The following is an 18,764-nucleotide window of genomic DNA, read 5'->3' on the forward strand; positions in this document are numbered from 1 at the left end:
GCCTGTGCTCCGCAACAGGAGAGGCCACAACAGTGAGAGGCCCGCGTATCGCAAAAAAAAAAAAAAAAAAAAAAATGTGGGTTCAGATTCTGTAGCTCATGGTGAGACCTGGGATTCTGCAGTACTCACCAGTACTCACTCACGGGTGCTGCTGATACTGTGGGTCCACATCCCACACTTTGAATATACGAAGTCTTGGGTTCTAAATCTTTTAATTAAAGCTGAAGATAAAACACAACCTCCGTTGGTTTGTGATCCCTTGGGTTGTACATCTTGTACCAACCATCCACTCCCATGCTCTTAACCTGGACGTACGTGAACAGAAATTGAATTTCTGCAGCGACCAAAAGGTGATTCCCATTTCTCTGATAATCCCTTTATGCCTCATGAGTTTGCAAAGTAAACCTGCTACAGTTAAAGTTGAGCTTTAATAAATGAGCTGAAAATATGTTCAGCCTTTTACTATTTGAAACATAGTTCACATTTTGCTGAACTACATATGCAGGACTTGGGAACATTTGTTAAGGAAGGTAATGCTGAGGAAGTAGTTTTACAGTTTCCAATCTGTTACCCCTGTCAGGACTCAGTTCAGCCCTTGCCTCCAGCGGGAGGTCACTGCCATCAGAGCACCCTGGCGCCCCTCTGCTTGGGGTCCTCGCGCTGCACCAGGACCAGCTCTGCATCCCGTTCATCCCTGGATCCACGTGCTTCCCAGAGTAACTGGCACCCGTGCTCAATGCATGTTAGTGAAAAAAATTCCCATTGGAATAAAAATATAAAGTAAATTATGGCATGTCACCCTGGTGGAATAAAATGTACCTGGGGAAATTATGGTTGCAACAACTCTAACAACATGAAAATTTTATACTATGTTAAGTGAAAAAACCTGGATGTAACCATGCACTTTTGTGTGTTTACAATTTTTAATATACACAAATAATAGACAAATAACAGAAAGGAACGTGGGAAAGAGAACTGTAAGCTAGTCAAGATGTAGATTATAGATGATTTAACTTCCTCTTAAAAAGTATTCCTTTCCTATGACACAGTTTCCAACAAATTATAGGAAAAAAGAAACCACAAGAGTAATATTTTACTATTATTAGACATTATTTGTGCTTCCCTCCACGTATTTAATTGCAAAAGTCCACTCTACCTAAGACTCCTTTTGGAGAACTTAAACAGATTTTGAAAACATTTCATTAACTATAAGAGTGAAATTTTTATAGCTTATGTTAATGCTCTCATTTTTCTTGTAAACTTTATAGCATTCCCTAAAGTTTGATGAAACGTATAGGGCCCTTAAGGAAGAGCTCTTGTCCTCATCCAGACACTCAGTAAAAAAGCTGTTAGGAATTCCCTTTATCAAATGAAGTGCAGCAAAACTCCCACATCTTTCAATCCAATTTGGTAGTCTGTTCCCCAGTGCCCTCCTTTTCTTTTGGCCTCTGTACTACCTAAGGTTTTTTTTTCTAATTTATTTTTAACATCTTTATTAATATAATTGCTTTACAATGTTCTGTTAGTTTCTGCTGTATAACAAAGTGAATCAGCTATAGGTATACATATATCCCCATATCTCCTCCCTCTTGCATCTCCCTCCCACCCTCCCTATCCCACCCCTCTAGGGGGACACAAAGCACTGAGCTGATCTCCCTGTGCTATGCGGCTGCTCCCCACTAGCTATCTATTTTACATTTGGTAGTGTATATATGTCCATGCCACTCTATCACTTCATCCCCCCTTACAATTCCTCCTCCCCGTGTCTTCAAGTCCATTCTCTACGTCTGCATCTTTATTCCTGTCCTGCCCCTAGGTTCATCAGAACCTTTTTTTTTTTTTTTTAAGATTCCATATATAAGTGTTAGCATACGGTATTTGTTTTTCTCTTTCTGACTTGCTTCACTCTGTATGACAGAGTCTAGGTCCATCTGCCTCAATACAAATAACTCAATTTCACTTCTTTTTATGGCTGAGTAATATTCCATTGTATATATGTGTCACATCTTCTTTATCCATTCATCTGTCGATGGACACTTAGGTTACTTCCATGTCCTGGTTATTGTAAATAGTGCTGCAATGAACATTGTGGTACATGACTCTTTTTGAATTATGGTTTTCTCAGGGTCAAACCCAGTAAAATCATGTCTTTGTTTTCATCTTACATAAAATCTAGCCTCAGTAACAGGTATGTCCCTTCATCTTTCTGCCTACAACCTTTAAGCTTGAAAATAATGTTACTAGGTAAAACCAGCTAGCAGCTGATATGGTCACTTTAACCTTTTGCGTTTTCACCTGAGAAGGAAAAATTTTGTTCAGAAATTTGACAACATGAGTCTGTGTTGAAATAGTTTGACTGATGATGAACAAAGTCTCTTTTTGTTAGACTAACCTGTTGATTCCTTTCCTTTATCCAGATGGACCCTCTTCTTGTCTCTTTCTCCCAGTTTTCCCCTACCAGTTTCTATCTCTATCTCTTTATCTCTGACTCTTTCTTCTCCCTTAAATTGATCTGTACTTCTAGATAAATGTCTTTAAATTAATTTATTCAAATATTTGAGAGATTATATTTACATGTACAAATGCATACATACACTCACATCTGCACGTTTACGTTGTGTCATCCTCATGTTTCTAGAAGTGCAGCATTCATGAGAAGAGTCTCCTTTTGCTCACCTTGTACCTCTGGAGCCTATCATGTGCCTTAATGTGTTTTCATTGAAAGAATGAATATATGAATTGAAGCAGGAGCAAATGCTATTAGTAGTGAGGTAGGAACTAGTGTGGAAAACCAGCAAGTTACTAGAAACTCTTAGGATTATAGTTTGCGTGTCCACATTGATTGCCCTTTTCTCGTATCTCCAATCATGTAACTTCTGTTGATAAATATTTCTCATTCTCCTATGATTCACTATTTGCTGTCAATCCACGGCCTTTAAAAGGTGTTTACCCTTTCATTTTCATACCAATTCCCCCTTTTCCTCTGAAAACTGTGGACAACACTCAAGAAGCTGTAATTCCATCTCCTTCCTGAACTCGGACAGCACTTGGTTTTCACCTATCTTACATCATTCATCTCATTCTGCTCCATCATTTAGGAACTTGACTTATGACTCCTACTAGGTTCTAAAGCCCATATAAGAAAACAATGATTTCTCACCTTTTGTATTTTAATCTCTGGCATTGCCTAAATTGGTCCCTGGAACGTCACTGACATTGGCTGAATTGAATTTAGATTTTGAGACATTCTGTACAGTTCCTTTAAACAATGTTTATCAAGAGATGGAGAGCAGAAATAATTTTCAAAGAGTAAGGTTCTCAAGGTAAAAGTCATATTTATTAAACTTCTCTGAGGCAAAAACGAGCATTGCATTTTCCACAAATAAAAAGACTTTGGTGCATTTAATGTGTTCCTATAAAACTAGATGTGCTATACATTGTAAGGGATTTTTACAGATTCTTAGAATAGTATCTCCTTTGTATGGAAGATGGGGAGGAGAGTGAGTTTGCACAAGAACAGGTCAAATGTATCTTTGGCTGGCCAAGGAGAACAATGTAAATTCCTTATTTTATTTATAAATCCTGACTCTGTTGTCCCAGAAGTACTTCGGAGCTACTGATGATCTGCTGGGAGTCTCCAATACGACCTCTGTCACTCTCATATTCCTCCCCTTCACTGTTCTGCAGTATTTGTATGGCTGATTTATTTGCCAATCTCCTCAACTTGACTGTGGGCTTTGGGTGGACTTTGGCCCCATACTTAGTCCTTGACATAGAGTAGAGGACAAACGTTTTTAAATTGGGTTGTTTACGCAAAGCCCCATAGTGAATGATGATTTAAAGAAGAGAAAACTTCTATCGGTGGCTATCCTGGACTGTGTGAATATAATTTCATCATCTACTTTAGTATTTTTCAAATGGTGCTCCTCCCTGGTGGATGGGGGCGTGGGATGGAGGAAGGAAAGGCAAAGGATGAGTCTCTAGGGTCCCTAACTTCACTCCAGCTCAGGTTTCTGTTTTGTTCAGGCTTCTGTAATTTGAGCAGAGTGTTATATGGCCGTAGGGTTTTTGTTTTGTTGTTGTTTAAGCCACGGACTAGTTAGTTTCCAAATATCAGTGCAGTTGAACCATGACAAAGAGGAAAATCAAAGGAGCTGTGGGAATGATGCCTATATGTGTGCCTTAGTAATTATTATAAAAGAGAAGAATCTTAAAAACCAAGAGAAATTAGTATTGCATTGAGTGTTTGGTGCTGGAATAGGGCTTGCTTCTGACTTACAAACTTTTAACTCATGCTACAAAGGTCAGAGAGGACAGAAAACTTTTACATTTGAACAGGTGTTTTGAGACCTTTGGAAGTAAGTTTGTAAGTTGAGTTGCCTTCAGAGACAACAGAGGTACATCATTGTAAAAACCAACCCATCACTTTTCCAGTAGTTTCAGCAAGAAGACGTTTGGATGCAGAAGTCAGGTGGGAAATGTTCAGAGTATGTTTATTCTTGAAATATTGGTAGACAAATGTTGATATCAGAGATATTGCTTGACATGTACATTTTATTTGATCCTGCATCTTTGGCTTGAGTAACATCTCTCTTGGAAAGACTTGCTATACCTTTACTCTGTTTCGGTGGAAAAACTATCTTTTTGATCACATTTCTTTGCAAATGTTTTCAATCAGCTCTACTACCTGCAAAATACCAAAATAGTTGAGGAGATGGGTCTTTCCCTCGGGTTCCCTATGCCTTGATCCAGGACATCATTCATTTACCCAAAATAAAACTATTGAATTCAACATGTACTAAATATTATAGAGCCACAGACACAATTGTCGAGGTAATACAGAGTGAGGACCTTGCTGAACATTGTTTGACCTACATTATAACATATCACACTCAGTTCTAGTATTTTCTGTTTTACTTTCTCAATATGTCTTCCTTTTCTTGCTTATTTGAAGACTTATTCTGATTAATTTAGTACTTATTAGAATAAGGATAATATCCTGATTCCAGATTTCCACTGGAAAAATACCGGTTTATAATTTTTCCAAGCTGCTCACAACATGCATCTAATAATCCCCTGATGAAGAGTTTAATGATTTCTTTGCACTGGCGATCTGTCACAATGCAGCGCCTGCGAGCTCTTCTTAGTTAAACCATAGAGATGAAAGAAAGTCCAATCTTGATGAGCAATTCATTCACATTTCCGTTGTTAAGGATGTCACTGTTCAATGACTAAAGAAGCATCCAAGTCTCATTAAACCGTCACGCCATTCGGGAATGGCACAAGGTGGACCAAGTGAAAAAGGAACGTGCTATTTCTGAACGTAATGCCAGCTCTCCTGCTTCTCTTTTGTCTGGTTTGATACATTGAAGTCTCAGCTAATGCTCTTGACAAGTATGTACACTTTTAGTTACCAGCCAGGTCTTAACTTTCACAAAAGAACGGCTGGAGACCTTCTAGCCCTGAGACAGCTGCTGGGATAAAAGGCACCTTTCACTAAACAACACTCTTTCCTCTTGTGATGTGCCCTAAAATGCAGCAATGCAGCCACTGGAGGGGGACTCTGAAAGCCAAGGTAGAAAAAGAAAATTGCTATATTCATGGTTGGCAGTACAGAGTTATATGTAGTTGGCCATACAATTGCAGTCTTGCTGGTAAATCAAGATGTGTTGCCATGGCGAGATGGCTATAAGAGGAAAAACAGATGGTGCTGGTTGTATTGGAGACAAAGAAATAAAAACTCCAAGTCTCCTTCTATGTAAAAGTTGTGTAGAATTCAATAATTTAGGGAAGAATAATCAGGCTTGCACTACCATTTTCATCACATTAATGCAGAAATCTACCATGCAAATGGTTACATGATTCATGTCTGTGTTTCCCAGCTCAGGAGTTACCCCCTCAGTCTGCTTGTCAAACCATTTCCCTTATTTCCTCCAACTCAAGTAAATGCCCATTTTATTTACTCAATCTATCATGATTTAAAGCAAGATTTCCCACCAGATATTTTCACTGCAAGTTCTCTCTCTCAAACAAGTCTCTTTTCTTTTTCTAAAGAAAAGAGAATCTTTTTTGACAAATATTTATTGTACAGATACATTATGCAAAACACTGCTATACTCTTTGTATGTATGCTATCTGATACAAATATAAGCTGACCCAGGCCCTGGATTACTAACATATTATATCTTATGCCACAGACTGTTTTGCCCTCTAATATTTACATGATGAGAAAGAGCGTGCAGTATTTTTTCCACTTAACAAAGCCTGATTCATGAGTTTCTAAAAATGCGTAATTTAATAATGAAAAATGAAATTTTAATCACTATTACCAAAGAGGATTTCTTCTTTTATTTGTTCTGATGTTTAGCATTAAACAATAATACTGCTTGATGGAGAACTAGATAAGTATAAGTTCCCACTTGGCCTCAAAATACAGAGATGACCTATGTCATCAGTTTCCTAATAAAGCATATCAGTGGAATTTTGTTTCCTTGAAGTAAGACCTTTTTAAATTCCATGAGAGGAACATGTAATAGAGACAATATATTACTTGAGATCAGAAACATCTTTGGAAGATGTATTTCTGGAAGAATGGTAGAATAATTTCCCTGAACATCACTGCTGTTAAAAACAACTGGAAATTTCAGATTTAAAAGATGTTTTAGTTGCATCAGTGAGTTAACAAGACACTAAATTCTTCTAAACTTGAGCTTTATTTTCAAAGCTCAAAGAATGGGGAAGAAGAGACAAATCCCAAAGGACTGCCCAAGCTGGGAGTCTAATAGAAGACCCTTCTCATAAAGCTGGAACCCCACACATCTACAGCTTCAAAGTGAAGGTGAGAGGTAGACCCAGACTCATCCCCTAAAGACAAGCAGAACTGTCTTCCTCCAACCTTGCTACTAGGTGGAAAAAAGTTAAAATGTCTCCTCAGTATTCACAAAAATAGATTAGTCCTCACACAGATTTGTAAGCTAAATTCACATCACTTGAGAGATCCAGAGAATATATAAGTAAAGAATTTAAGTTAAAGTGGTGGTAGTAGGCTATTAGTGTCTCCAGGCACCTGGCAAATACAAATGAAAATCCAAAAGGAAATAAAATTCCTTTTGGAGGTTATCTGCCTTCAAAATAAATCACAAACTTTCTAAAAGATAAAGTTCCAAGGACCTAAATTCACAACCAACAATTCAGAATATCCAAAGAACCAAGGGGCCATACCCATAAAGCAATGAATAATCAAATAGCTGAATCAAACTCACAAAGATATCAGTCAGGGACAGAACATGAGATAAGCATGAAGTAACATGCTCAAAGAAATGAAAGAGAGGTTTTAGGTAAGGAAAGAGCACAATGACTAAGCATATTTGAAAAAATCAAATAGAATTAACAGAAAAAATATATATATATATATAATATTAATTTTTAAAAACTCAGTGAGTGGGTTTACCAGATTTGGAAGAGTGGAGAAAAATAATTAATGGGAAAATATTTTGTGAGGACATTATACAGAATACAATTCAGAAAAACAAGAGTTAGAAAATATAGAAGATTAAGAGACAGGAAGATGGAATGAGAAGTCTATGTGCCTGAATGGAGTTCTGGAAGGGAAAAAAGAGAGGCAGAATAAAACAAGTGTAACTATTTGAAGAGAATTTTAGCTGAATATTTCCCAGAACAAATAAAAAGCATCAATCATTAGATGCTGGAAGACCAAAATTTACCAAGAAAGATAAATTAAAAGCATTCACACAAAGATACATCATAGTCAATCATCAAAACTTCAAGAACAGGGCTTCTCTGGTGACGTGGTGGTTACAAATCCACCTGCCAATTCAGGGGACACGGGTTCAAGCCCTGGTCCGGGAAGATCCCACATGCTGCATGGAGCAACTAAGCCCATGCACCACAAATACTGAGCCTGCACTCTAGAGCCCTCAAGCCACAGCTACTTAGCCCACATGCCACTATTGAAGCCCGTGCACCTAGAGCCCGTGCTCCACAACAAGAGAAGCCACTGCAGTGAGAAGGCTGCACACCACAACGAAGAGTAGCCCCCACTTGCCCCAACTAGAGAAAACTCGTGTGCATCAACGAAGACCCAACGCAGCCAAAAAGAAATAAAATAAAATAAAATAAAATTTAAAAAATACGTATTAAAAAAAACTTCAAGAACATAGAGAGATTTTTAAATCTATTGGAGGGATGGGAAGAAGACATTGCCTTCAGAGGAAACATCATGAAACAAGACCCCACTTCTTACTAACACCATTGGGATCCAGCACATTTTTTATTGTGCAGAAAGTAAAATAGATTTAATGAGAAATGTTTTTAAGTGTTTGAGTAAAATAAAGATACTTTCAAGTGAAGACAAATGGAAAGAATTTGCCACCAGGAGACCCTCAATTTAACTAATTTAAAAGTATAGGGCCTCCCTGGTGGCGCAGTGGTTGAGAGTCCGCCTGCTGATGCAGGGGATACGGGTTCGTGCCCCGGTCTGGGAGGATCCCATATGCCGCGGAGCGGCTGGGCCCGTGAGCCATGGCCGCTGAGCCTGCGCATCCAGAGCCTGTGCTCCGCAACGGGAGAGGCCACAACAGTGAGAGGCCCGCGTACCGCAAAAAAAAAAAAAAAAAAAAAAAAAAAAAAAAAAAAAAAAAAAAAAAAAAAAAAAAAATAAAAGTATATTCTTCAGGAAAAAGAAGTTTTCCCGGAGGGAAGGTCTGAGAAACAAGAAGAAAGGATGAGCAAGAAGTGGTTATATATGTAGGTAAATCAGATACAAACATTGACTGAATAAAACAATAACAATAATAATTCAAGATAGAAAAATATATGTGAAAAATACCTATTGAGGGAATTATAGTGTTCTAAGATTGTATTGTTTGAGAAAAAGGGTAAGATGATGATTAACTTTAGACACTGATAACATATGTATATATGCTAACAAGTCTAGGGTGATTATTTAAATAAAAGTAATAAAGCCTTGAAACTAATATACTTGAAACTAATAAGGGGATAACATGGAATGGGAAAAAACTGGTCATTTCAAAAGAAGGGATAAAAGTAGAAATAAAATCTAGAAATGGCAAGAAAAAGAAATACAAAGCAAGGGTAATAGAAACAAATACACATATGTCTTTAATCACAATAAACATAATTGGACAATAAAAGACAAAGATTCTCAGGCTGAATTGAAAATGATAAGCTGAGTCATATGCTTATGTCATTTTTTTAATGTGAGTTTCTTATAGATGGCATACAGATAGGTCATGTTTTTTAATCCATTCTTCCCATTTCTATCTTTTAATTGGTGTATTTAGACCATTTACATTTAATGTGATTCATGATATATTAAGGATTAAAATCTGACATTTTATTTTGTATTTTCTGTTCACACTTTTTTCATTTCCTTATTTTCTTTTCCTGCTTTCCTGTAGATTATTTGAACATTTATTAGAATTCCATTTTGATTTATCTATAGTGTCAAATAATTTTTGTGTGTGTGTGTGTGTGTGGTACGTGGGCCTCTCACTGTTGTGGCCTCTCCCGTTGTGGAGCACAGGCTCTGGACATGCAGGCTCAGTGGCCATGGCTCACGGGCCCAGCCGCTCCACGGCATGTGGCATCTTCCCAGACTGGGGCATGAACCCGTGTCCCCTTCATTGGCAGGCGGACTCTCAACCACTGCGCCACTAGGGAAGCCCAATTGTCAAATAATTTTAACGTCTCTCTCCTCTTGGTAATGACATCTATTGTTTGTCTTTTTTCATTCAGTTTGAAATCTTCCTGGTTCTTGGCCTGGCATCATAAATATGTTCTTCTGTATCATTAATAGCACTGCCATATGGAACAGTAATTATACTTATTGCACATAAAATTACAGGAAAAAGCATTATCCTTATAAAGAAATTTACAAATATGGATCTTCACTAGAAGCAAGGGAATGAGTGTGTCTGAGATGAAAGCTCAGGATGTTGGCGGTGTATCTCTGTTCGATCAGTGTAGCTCATAAAATTAACACTCATTCAACCCCTGTCACTAGAAGAGGGACCAGAAGACAGATAATATTGACAGGTTCTAATTCATGTAGTTGGTTTATACACTTATAATCTAAAAAACTGCAAACCAAGAGGCTAATCAAGCTTCCTGGTCCTTTGAGAAACATTTTAATGTCCAAAAAGTATAAGCATGGTTGAAAAGTGATTAATTCAGTTTGTCCCCTGAGAGTCTGAAGATCAGACACCCATATCAAGTTGATGAAGACTATGTCACCAAATTAGATCATAGCTGTTGGTTAGTGATAACTGTGAAGAAAAAAATAAAATGCAAGTTTAACACCAGAAACACCTCAATCATTGTCTAAGGTTTTCACTAGCTCTGCAATTAGAGACATGCTCCACGGTCAGTGGTTTGCTGCATTGTCAGCATCTTTCCCAGGGTATGGACAGCAACAGGACACTCAAGCAGCTGCTACGTAGTGAACTGCCTTTCTCTACAAAGAGAAAGACAAAGAGAACCATCAAAAGAAAAATAGACAGTTGAAGTTCACCTACGTTAACACCATGAACTGATTATTACTTAAATGTCTATTGTACATTCTAATTTTTCAAGTGAGAATGTCTTCTTTATAGCATAAATACTTTGGCATGTTCAAGTTTTTTCCATATTAGTTTCCAAAGAAGAAACATTTAATTTCCTTCCCAAGTGAAAAATCTAGTTCTTGCTGAAAATGTATAGTTTATTATTTTTTTTGAAAATGTATACTTTAAAGGAATTCTTTAGAGAAGGAATTTTGCAGGTGGTCTCTACTACAAATAAAAATGTGAAAAGGCCCTTAGAGAAACTTTCGTCCCATAACCTTCTCTCTGTCTTCTCATGCTGGGTTTCCATTTAAGTAAAACCTCCATGGGAATCTTAAATGCCACAGCAGGCGTGTTCCTGCCAGCTGTTTGTATAGGTCACCCAGCCGAGGGGTTCAACTTTAGTGTTCTTGGATCCATTATGGCTCCACTGGAGGGTTGAAATTTAATCTTCAAAAACTGTTCTGTAACAAACTGGCACTTTGGGCTTTTGCTGAAATAGTTGCCTTCTTCCTGGCTTGAGCTATTCATGAACTGGAACTGCATTTTTTAAGGTCAGCTTCTGCTTGGCAAAGTTGGAGGAGTTTGGCTGGAGGAGAATTTCTGGCAGGGGAAGGATACTTAGAAGCTGAATCAAATGATGTAATCACCCCATTTAGAGATCAAGGGACATCTTCAAACAAATACTAACAGATTATTCCCTTCTGCCTAATTTTTGTGAAATTCTTACCCAGAGCATGACTGACTTAGTATGAAGAGTGCTCACCGCCCCGTTTCTTTTTTTTTCTTCTTCTTTTTTTTTTTTCGGTACGCGGGCCTCTCACTGTTGTGGCCTCTCCCATTGCGGAGCACGGGCTCCGGACGCGCAGGCTCAGCGGCCATGGCTCACGGGCCCAGCCGATGTGGGATCTTCCCAGACCGGGGCACGAACCCGTGTCCCCTGCATCGGCAGGCGGACTCTCAAGCACTGCGCAACCAGGGAAGCCCCGCCCCGTTTCTTTATGGCATGGTTCGTCTATGTCTCTTATCAGTGTCTGCAGGGCTAGCAAACAAGTATGAAAACCCCTCTCTTGACAAGAACCAGTTGGTAAAATGTAAGAATCTTTTTTTCAGACTGTGTGCTGCCAAAGGAAATATTTTGAAAGTTTATTCAATTTTAAGAGCCTCATTTCCCTTAATTAAACCACAGTTTGAAACTTTGTGTATTTAGTTAAGCTCACTGGGTTGATATGAGAACAGTAGTTATTAAAATAATCCCTAACAGTGAGTAACCCAAAAGTTATTGTTAGTGGCCTTTTAAGTTTCCTTCTAGGAAGCTTTTTGCCCAGTCCTTACCTATTATTTCAGTTATCCTGATTATATTTAGTTTAACCTAAATTGAAAAGCACTTGACCTTTTGTGCACATATCCACAGATAGAGAGGAGAAGGCTTCCATACCTGAAAAGAAATCGCTGATGATATTCTAATGATTGGATCAAAAGTATTTTAAAACTTTTTTGTTTGCCTCTTTAGTCTTTCCACATTGAATTCATTAATCATTACTTTAATAATATGTATGTAAGATCTCACTTCCTAAAATGATCTGGTATCATGTGATTTTTGCAATGCCTGCCCCTCAAAGCAGACTCTGGGCTCTAGAGAGACCAAAAACTACAAATTCTCTTTCAATTAATTCTTCTTGAAAAAGTCAGAGTATCCTGAACTCAGTTATTATCAGAGAGTGGCTTGAGAATAAAAACTTCTATATAAGTGCTGAGTGTTACTATTGATCATTAAGTATCACTAGACATAGCCCAAGTGATTATTGACATGAAAGCGACTTTATCTAGGCACGAATAAGGACTTATTCATTATCTTTTTATTTCAAATAAGGTATTACTAGGATATATGATATATGCCCTAGTATATATACTGAGAACATTTATCTTTTTTTCCATTATGCCTTGTTGACAGAGCTTTATATAGATACTTTTGTGGATTTAAAGCTCTATTTCTTTACATCAAAATTCTAATACCTGTATCACAATTTTTGAATTATAATGCTACTTCAGTGAATTTTTCTGGAAAGAAATCTTCCTATGGATGCAGGAAGCTTTGAGAGAAGTTCTGGTGACTTTGGCAATGGAGTTGGACATAGCAGGAGCTGGAATCACACTATCTCAGATACGGTTTTCTGGGGCTGAGAGAGGGTTAGGGAAAGCTCTGGGCTCTTCCTCGATGGGTCAGGGCCTGGCTGAGATGTGTACACACCTCCACCACACATCAGGGTCCCATCCCTGAGAAAGGTAGAATTGAGAGGGCCGGAAATAACAATTGTGTGGTAGGCAGAATATTGGCCCCCAAAGATGTCCACGTCCTAATCACTGGATCCTATGAGTACATCTCCTTACATAGCAAAGGGGAATTAAGGTCACAGATGGAATTAAGTATTCAGCTGTGGTTAAAATGGAGAGATTTTTCAGAATTATCCAGGAAAGCCCGACGTAATCAATCACAAGAGTCTTTATAAGTGGAAAAGGGAGGTAGACAAGAAGGCACTAGAGGGATGGCAGCATGAGGACTTGACCCATGGTTGCTGGCTTTGAAGATGAAGGAAGAGGGCCAAGGAATGTGGGCAGCTTCTAGCAGCTGGAAAACAAGGGAAAGAAATATCCCTTGGAGAGTTCAGAAGGATGGTAGCCCTGCCTCCCAAGACCTTGCTTTTAGTACAATAAAACCCATCTTTGTTTCGGCTTCTGAACTACAGAAGGTAGTATACTTCTATAAGTTTGAGTAATTTGGTAGTGCATTCAAAGAGCAGCAGTAAACTAATACACAACTGTTAGCATTTATTGATCACCATCAAAAGTGCTTGACGTGCATATCCTAATATTTAACTGTAAGATTACTATTATCTACCTTTGATGAAGAAACTGAAGCTTGCCTAAGATAGCACAGAAAGTAAGTTTCTGAAAAATGCAACTTGCCTCTTCTGACAAACAGAGAGAGGGATTGCTCCACTTAGAAATTTAGGGGTAGGAGGAAGGAAGACTAAATCATGAAACAGCCCACTATGTTTCCTATATTATTTCTATCTCTTGTGATGGAGCTTATTTCAGAATTAACCTCATTAAACAGTGTGCATTTTATTGCATGATTTCAGGGTAGTAGGGTCGAAATAACATAGGATCAGGACATAAAGATGCTAGTCTGCTCTCTGATGCTAATTAGCTGATTGTTCTGAGCTTCTTTGTATAAAGATAATAATATTTATCTTGTTTTTTTAGCATCAAGTTAGATTAATAAATATGGAAAAATGTAAGTGTTAAATAATGTCCCACTCATAGTATTATTATTCTCTTGGGCTTTAGAGCACTTTTTAAAATTCGGTAGCTTGGGCTTCCCTGGTGGCGCAGTGGTTGAGAGTCCGCCTGCCGATGCAGGGGACATGGGTTCGTGCCCCGGTCCGGGAAGATCCCACATGCCGCGGAGTGGCTGGGCCCGTGAGCCATGGCCGCTGGGCCTGCGCATCCGGAGCCTGTGCTCTGCAATGGGAGAGGCCACAACAGTGAGAGGCTCGTGTACCACACACACACACACACAAAAAAATCGGTAGCCTATTCTCTGACATACTAAGAAGTTGGTGAAATAGTTGTCATTCTACTAGTTGATATGACTCGATGCATGAAATATACTAAAGAACTTTCCCAAGTGAATTTGTAGTTCTTAAATGCCCTTCACATGCCTCTTTCAGCTCATCAGCCTCCATAAATCTGTCCATGTGCGGTGCAATATCTGTTCCTTTTTAAACAGGAAACTTTCCTTGATATGTTACCCACAGCTGCTTATTTCTTCAAAACATAGTTAGCATCACAACATGTGATTGTTTTCTGATTTCCAAAAATTGTTTCCATGACCAAGTAGCTTCTATCCTCATGATTGAATTGTAAGGGTAGGAAATGTCTATTCAATTTCCTTGAAATACAGGGACTCAAAATACATAGAAGTCAAGAAGCCTTTTCAGATGTTCTGGAGACAATTGCTGAGTAAAGCTAATTCAAGGAACAAACTTCAACAATCGCACTTGGCATCAAGGAAAGTACTCCTCCTCCAAACCCTATGGTTCCACCTCCCCCAGCTACATATGCACTCGTGGTCATTCAGGCCACTGGGAAGGGTCTGTTAGACTTGATTAGTTAGACTTTATTCATTTCACTAAATGATTGGTTACTGGTTTCACTGGAATAATAGACTTTGCCTTCTAACACTGCTACCAAAAATAGTACAAAATCATGCAGAAACTGTGAAGCCCTTAACACAATTGCTATCTTTACTGGATAAACCAAATCATGAACAGGCCATATCTAGAGTTCCTGGATCCATCGAAGTCTGTGAACACCCTAAGGCTTGGTTATCTCTGTCTATAGACAAGAGAAACTTCTCTAAAATAGCACCTGCTTTAATGTAGTGGTAAATCTGCAAGTTATTAGGACTTTTTGTGGCACATCTCTATAAGTAGAGATCCTTCTATTTATTTTTTTAGAGCCATGAAAAAATATTCACAAATTATGGCTTAAAATACAAGATCATAATTTGGCCTAGGCCACGTCTATGAACACAGAAGTTTGGCATCATCAACCTCAAGCATGAAAAGTCCACTGGGATTGAGTAGCTATGAGATTCTAGAGCAAACGAAGCAAGGATGATGGGCTGAGGGCTACACAGACTTTCCAGGCGTAAAGAAACCTCCTCTAATGCCCAAAAGTTATTTGAAATGACCTGGGATCAATTTAGCCAATAGGAATGTTAGAGCTTTGAAATTCCCTCTTTAAGGAAAGATTCAGTCCTTCATGGTTATAAAATACTTACCTCATGAATTCCTAGAGTACAGGTTATATAGAAGAGAGTATCAGTCACACAGTATGCTTTAATTTCACAGTCTTTTCGGAAACCATGGTTTGATTAAATACTTTCCTACGATTGCACTAACATGAGTAACCCTGTTTTGATCTTTTTTAATTGTGTCCGATTCTAGTGAGCAGAGAAAAGTCCCAGGGGAGTGGAAGGAAAAGGCAGCTCACCGTGAAGTTCAACCTCCACGTGTACTCACTTCTTAGGAATGAGCATTCTTACCCAGCTTCTGTTTGGACAGGAGCATATTGTGTAGATCCAACCTAGGTAAATGACCAGGAAAATGTTTGGTCACCTAGAGTTTTTATAGCTCTTTAATTAAGTGTAAATAAATTTTCACAATTTGTAATAATTATGAGCTTTTAGGCAAAACACTGTGTGAAGCATTAAACATAATATATGGATCGATAAGAAAGTTACTGCATTTTAAAGGTGCCCCTGTTTGTCTCTATCTCTGTTGCTTGGGCGTACTAAGGAAATAGGGACACTTCTTGAGCTATTGGGAGTATGTGTGGTTAATATAGGATGTAGTTAATGATTCATATATTTATAGGAAATATTTTCACCTTGGAGCCTGATAAAAGGAAATGCCTGACCCTCCAGGAAGAATTTGAGAACACTGCCCCTTTCCCTTGCCATACTCACGAATTTATATAGAACATTCAGTCTCTCCCAAGTTCTGTTAGATATACTTTATATGGTCAGATTATACTTACATTTTGTTCCCTAATCATAATGAAGACTTCCAAGCTTTCTACAATTGGATTCTGAAAGTTACAAGCCAATAAGCAACATTCCCATTATAATGGGTGTGGGATAATTTTCATGCAGCCCAAGTATGATCTAGGGTTACATTTCTGTCCTTACAGTTCCAGTGTTGCCATCCCCATGCCACTCAGGGAGAATGTTTCAATGGCCTCTTCATATTTACATTCAAAGTCATGCCCAATTTTAATTTTGTTAGCTTTTTTTTTTTTTTTTTTTTTTTTTTGCGATACGCGGGCCTCTCACTGTCGTGGCCTCCCCCGTTGCAGAGCACAGGCTCCGGACGTGCAGGCTCAGCGGCCATGGCTCACGGGCCCAGCCGCTCCACGGCATGTGGGATCTTCCCAGGCTGGGGCACAAACTCGCGTCCCCTGCATTGGCAGGCGGACTCTCTACCACTGCGCCACCAGGGAAGCCCTGTTAGCATTTTTTTTGTTAGTATTTTTGAACCATACTTTCCTTGCATCAATGGTTTGGTCTCCTTCCTTCCTTCCTTCCTTCCTTCCTTCCTTCCTTCCTTCCTTCCTTCCTTCCTTCCTTCCTTCCTTCTTCTCCCTTCTACTCTTCCTTTTTATTAAGATTCTGGTTGCCTTCGTTTTTTAACTTGTTAGGAAAAGATACATATTCTTTTCCATCATATTCTTATAACTCCCAGAGTCTTACCTACTTGACCTTTTACTTAGAAATGAACCTATTGTTCTTTAGGCCACTGCTTCCTGTTCTGTTTTAAACTGGTGACGGTTAATTTTGCTTTCTCTGAGTGTCTCCTTGCCTTTTTGTTTTCTTGAACTCTCTCCCTTTATTTAAACCTCAAGTTCTTCCAATGTCTCGTTCATTCTCTTCTTTGCTATGGCGTCTCCACAGAGCCCTCCATCCTCCACTTTCATCTGGACCAGATGTTTCCCTTTGATGCTGCATCACACATTTGATCACTCTGCCTTTCACTGCTCTCCTGAATTAGAACCACTATTTTCTAGGTGCCATATTCAGTGGTGTAGAGATAAATATTTTACCATAGGCTCTCATAACAAATAAACAAGACCTTGTTTTTTTTTTTTTAGCATTTCCTGATGTCCATGTTGTAAATATAATGGCCAATGTCAAGTTCCCAAAACTTGAAGTCACTGACTGTAGAGTTGGAAAAAGATGTACCTGATCCATGCTCCCTGGCTAGCTGCAGCAGCTTGAGCACATCACTGATAAGACCATTTTGACAGAGATGTTTTTAAAATATATTCATGCTTTTTTTGAGTTAGCAAAGCACCTGGATATTATTTAATTTCATTCTGTGGCTCTAGGTCATCATTATTAATATCAAGCTCTAAGGCAAAAAGTGGTATCACTAATGATGACATTGAGAGAGAATATATTTGCCTCTAAACTAAATGACTTAATAGCTGAAGGTGGAAATTAGATAAAGTAATTAATACCAAATGCAGTGGTACTTTGTTTACTTTTGAAGGGCCTTTTGTCATTGTTAGCTGACTTTTAAAATACAATACTCAAATCTAGCTTTCATGGTTTGTATAGTTGTTTTAGCTGCCTCTTGCCCGATCCTTGATATGGTCTCTTCCCGTCTGTTTGTTGTTTGTTTATGGCCTTTTATTTGTGCTTTTATTTCAAGTCACTATAAATCCATTTTAAGTTATCAGAGAATGAATATCAATAAGTAGAGAGACGGGGTGCCTCCAATAGAGAATGCAGATTTTCTAATCAGTGGTGTTAGTTCGGCTTCCCTTTCATTGTGTGTGTTTTCTTTAATATCATAAAGGAGAATGCTATCCATGCATCTTCTGACAGAAAAGAAAATGGGTTTTTCTCTCTTTGAAAAGTCCACTTTAAAGGTTTTTGTGATGCACGACAGCTTTAAAATAGGGTTGCTTTTCAGGATGAATTGTCCACAGCTTCTCTTCAGGATTTTTTTGGTTTTTTCTGAGCACATCCATCCTGTTGGACATAAAACACTGCATATGTACATCACTGATGGGCCAATAAATAAAATGCTGCGTTTTTAGGGAAAGGTTCCTGGGAACTAATTAGAGTCACGAGCAGAGAGAAACAGGGGGTTGAAAACACCGTGCTGCTTCTTACCTTGCTCTGATTATTTTGTGTTTTAGCCATTTCTGTGCATCTTCCACTTTGTGAGTGGAGGGAATGGTGACAAATCACTTGATGATCAGGAAACACCCATGAAATGAATGTGGTTCGGAGTGGTTGCCTTTAGGTATTTGCTCGTTTCTCTTCTCCTCCACAGCTTACTGAAGGTGAATCTAAACCAAGGTAAATTCAGCTTACTGGATAGAGGACATTTCTTTATGTCCAAGGAAATTAAAGCTATTCAGGCATACACCTGCCACATAACTAGAAAAATACCTAGGGTACCATTTTCATTTCAAATCTGCAGTTTCTTTTGCTGGCAGTATGGTTAATCGTGGGATCAGTTTCTTAGAAATACTATTTTATCAAAGTAAATGTAGAAAAATGCTTGAAACGTGTAAGATTTGTGTCCAAATACAGCAGGCAGA

General features: G+C 38.5%; 1 protein-coding gene across 1 annotated transcript in view; it reads left to right on the forward strand.

Moving 5' to 3' along the window:
• NKAIN3 (sodium/potassium transporting ATPase interacting 3) overlaps positions 1 to 18,764 on the forward strand; it is a gene marked incomplete at both ends in the record, with an annotated part of 525,204 nt that overhangs the window by 255,780 nt on the left and 250,660 nt on the right. The gene's annotated exons all lie outside the window — the stretch shown is intronic.

The sequence above is a fragment of the Hyperoodon ampullatus genome, assembly GCF_949752795.1.
Source record: "Hyperoodon ampullatus genome assembly, chromosome: 17".
Lineage (NCBI taxonomy): Eukaryota > Metazoa > Chordata > Mammalia > Artiodactyla > Ziphiidae > Hyperoodon > Hyperoodon ampullatus.